The following is a 4820-nucleotide window of genomic DNA, read 5'->3' on the forward strand; positions in this document are numbered from 1 at the left end:
TAATAATTGTGGTATATTTAAAAATATTTTTTAATATATATTGTTAGATTATTTAATTTAATCATGATCATAATAAAAAGTTTACCCAGTGAAGATATACATTATTGAATATTTTGAATGTTAAATGTTCTTTAGGCCTATATTTATTATTTTTTCAAAAATAAACATATTTTAATGTTTATTGTGCAAACATGATATTTTTCATCGCTATTTAGTATTATATTGTAACTATCTATATATTTTGGTATTAATATGTTATAAGTAATATAAATAATCAAAACACATATGACCATTGTAAAACTTTTGATGAAGTGTTATAAATTGCACTAAATGAATCAATGGTTAAAATGTCTAAAATGGCATTTCAACTAAGTATTAAATAGGCTGTGTACATCATAAGTTAACAGTTTTTAGTCTCATTGAGCTTTATGATAACTTTTTTTGAAGATATAATTTGTCGATCATCCTAGGCCAAACAAGGGAATACAAGCTACTAAGTGGAGCACATTCCAGCCCTTTGACCAAGTTGTCTAGGCCCAAGCTACTCGAATAAACAACTAGTGCACTGATACTTCCTGTGCTGTTATTCTATTGTTCTTAAACAAAAGAACTTAATTTGCCCACCAAACAAATATTCTGGATATCTTGAATAATGGGTAGTGCTAAGAAAAACGTGAGCCCTCGGAAATCGCAATCTGACTCGAGCCCTAGTAGTAAAAGTCGTTCACAACCGCAACCAATCACCAACAGAAAGATTAAGTGTATTGATAACTGCAAGTTAAACTTTGATGAAAGTAATGGAAAGTCAACAGAATGCCTATTGTGTAAAGAGACATATCATAGAGTGTGTGTGGACATTAACCCAAATTCTACATCCAAGTCGTGGATCTGTTTATCATGTTGTTACCTACCAAGGAATGTCTTGGAACTTGAAAAACAGAACAAGTTACAACTAGATATGCTGAACAAACTAGTAGACGATGTTGCTTCCTTAACAAAGCTAGTAGATGAACAAAAGTCTGTAATTTTAGACATGCAGCTCAATAAAAGTAATACAAGCTCTATGCCCAATAACTTTCAAGAATTGAGAACTACTGATGACAAACCAAGCTGTATAATAGGTGACTCTATTATAAAGGACATATGCGAAAGAGGCCTTAGTAACTCAAAAGTGAACTGCATACGTGGAGGGAAAGTTAAGGATGTAAAACAACAACTCAGTAAACCAGATGATTTTAGCTCGATCCTCATTCATGTTGGTACAAACAATTGTACATCCGATAATGATTTGGAAGAAGGTCTTGTCAACTATGAAGAAATGATAAAGGAGGTAAAACTTTAAGCTCCAACAACAAAGATAGTGCTTTCTACAGTGTGCCCGAGAACTGACAGCGATGATCATTTACCTAGGATTGCTTTGATGAATGCAAAAATCAAAGAGATAGCTAACAACAGCTCTGTAGTCTAGTTGATAACGATGAAACATTTTTCCTGAAGAATGGTACAGTTTTACAATCGCACCTCAACGGAAGTGGTTTGCACCTTTCCAAATCTGGTACAAAATGCCTTCTTAGGAACTTAAATGAGCGACATACAATCATAAAACCATTTGTACGAAGACAGCAACCAAGGCAATATGCAACAAACTACCAAAGACAAGATCAATTGAGAAGTGGATCATACAGAGGTTGGAGAACCAGATCATATTCAAACACCACATCACATGATTATGGAAACCATCCCAAGAAATTTGGCTACACAAATGCTAATACCAACAGAAATGGACGCCTAGAAAATTCATTCAGACAGGACCAGCTCAATAATCATCACCAATAGGACATTGCAAGCAACAATGCTTTACTCTCAGCAAACAATTTCTACCCTCTTAGCGACGAATTTAATTGCAACAGCAGAGACTTTATACCGAGTGAAACCACTTATTTAGAGACACAAAGCTTAACAGTACAAGAAAAGAACACACCTAAAAGAAAACGAAATAGACGAGGTGGTAAGAAAAAATTCCAAAATAGTAATACTAATTCATTCATTCATCTTTTATTTCGGAAAAAAAAATTCTCCATAGTTCAGCAACAAATATAACGAATACACATATATATATATAAATATGTAGATATATAAAGAAAGAAAAAAAAAACCAACGTTACATAGGCCTAATGATAACATTAAATTAGCTTTTAACAATGTTAATCACTTAACAAAAGCTAAAATAAAGGAAATATCAGATATTATTGTACAAAATAATATACAAGTTTTTGGAATTGCAGAAACCTTTCTAAAAAATGATGCTTATATAAATATAAGTGGTTATAAATGGATAGGTAAAAACAGAAAAAATAAGGGAGGTGGGGGAATAGGAGCCTTCATTTCAAATAATATTATTATTTTAGACGATGATGTATTTAAGTGTAAAGATGACGATTTTGAAAGGCTATGGGTAAAAGTTAAATTCAATGATTGTGGTACTTTATTTATCTCTGTTGTTTATTTCCCAGTAGATGGGGCTGATACTGATAAGTCTAATGAATTATATAACCAGCTTTTATCAGAAGTTATTCAACTAGAAAACAATGACAGTGACTCATCCATTATAATAATGGGCGATTTCAATGGTCACATTGGTCATAATATACCTAATGGTGACCCTGATGTTAATAACAATGGAAAAGGTTTACTAAATTTCAGAGATGATTCAAATATGACAATCTTGAATTGTACTATATTTTGTGAGGGTACAATAACTTGGTGTAGGGGTTATCAGAAAAGTACGATCGATTACATGTTGTGTTCAAGAAATATTATTAGCTATGTTGCTAAATTTATTATAGATGAAGATAGAAAACTTGGCACAGGAAGTGACCATAATACATTATTATTAGAACTAGAACACAATATGAGCCAATCTAAAATTAGAAACAATGAAACAAAAAACCATATATGGAACATAAAAAACTTACAAGACTACTCAAATTATCAGCAAAATCTCCAAGAAGCTTTTGCAATTTGGGACATAGAAAAATTTAATGATGTAGATATTCTGTGGGATTCTTGGAAGAAAATTGTAATAGACGCAGCAAAGAAAGGCATAGGAACTAAACAAATAAACAAAAAACAAAAACATTGGTTTGATAATGAAATAAAATCCGCAATTTTGGAGAGAAGAAAAGCTGCAAGAGAACATAGATACAGTACTAAAACTGGTTTGAATAAAAACCACAATGAAACATTATGGCAAACGTACCAGGAAAAAAGAATCTATGTAAAAAATTTAATTGCTAGGAAAATTACAGAGAGTAGAGTTAATAAATCTATTGAAATTGCAAATAAAGGGGGGCCTTCCTGCAGGGACTTCTGGAATATCTTAAAAAGTGCTGATGGAAAACATAAATCAGGTATCACTTGTATTAAATCTTTAGATTCAGGGGAAATTATTACAGACAAAAAAGAAATTTTGGACAATGCTAAAAAATACTGGGAAAATCTTGGTGAGCCTAACACAGATAAAGATTGCTTTTCCTATCTAATAAACAGAGAAGTTAATGAATTGTACAATAGATCTTACAATACTCATGACAATAACAATGATAATCAAAACCTTTTAACAGATATAATAATAGATCTACAGATAATACGGGAAGCATTGTTGGCTGCAAAAAATAATAAAGCACCAGGAGTTGACAATATTACGAATGAACTTCTTAAAAATGGTGGTAATGCAATTGTAATGTCTCTAATGCAGTTATTTAACAAATTAATTCAAATCGAAAAGATCCCAAGTGAATGGAACTTGAGTATAATTGTTCCAATCTTTAAAAAAGGGGACAAAGCAGATTTAAACAACTATAGAGGTATTTCACTAACTTCATGTATATCAAAAATATTTAACAGAGTTATTTCTATGCATATCTCTAGTTTCATTGAAAAAGAAGATCTGCTCTCGGAAGTCCAGGGAGGCTTTAGATCCCAACATAGATGTGAAGATCATATTTTTACCCTTAAAAGTATTCTAACATGTCGAACAAAAGAAGGGAAAAATACATATCTAGCCTTCCTGGACTTCCGAAAAGCTTTTGACAGTGTGTGGCGGGAAGGCCTATTAAAATCAGCGTGGGATGCCGGAATAAGGGGAAAGGTTTGGCGAATCATTAAATGTTTGTATAGTAATGTCAAAGCAAAGGTTAGAATGGGGAATGATCTTACAGATCAATTTAATGTAAATAAGGGTGTAAAACAGGGATGCGTTTTATCCCCAATATTATTTTGTATCTTCATAAATGAATTTGTTAAAATGCTTCGTAGTAATGATTTAGGAGTTAGAATGAATGGTTCATGGATGGGTGGCCTCTTTTGAGCCGATGATGTTGTTTTGCTAGCTAATAATGAATTTGAAATGTTAAAAATGCTAGATATTGCAGGGAAATATGCAAAGGAGTGGAAGTTAAGCTTCAATTATGACAAATCTAATGTAATGGTTACTGGGAAACGTGTCAATCGTGATAAAAAAATGGAAAATTGGAGATGAATAAAAAACACATGAAATTACTAAAATCAAATACCTCAAACGTGTTATAAATATGAATGTAAATAGATGGCCTAATATTTCACTCCATTGCATGTTTCAACTTAACAGTGATTTTGATTCTTTAAAATACAATTTTTTAGCTTTATGTAAAGAAACTTTAGATAAATGCCAAGACTTAAATATGTTTGAACAAGTTTTTGATACTGAAAATTATACTTTTAATTCATTCTCTGTTAAAACCATAGATGATCATGTTGCAGATGCATACACTTTGGATTGG

The sequence above is a fragment of the Antedon bifida genome, chromosome 2 (assembly GCF_963402885.1).
Source record: "Antedon bifida chromosome 2, ecAntBifi1.1, whole genome shotgun sequence".
NCBI lineage: Eukaryota > Metazoa > Echinodermata > Crinoidea > Comatulida > Antedonidae > Antedon > Antedon bifida.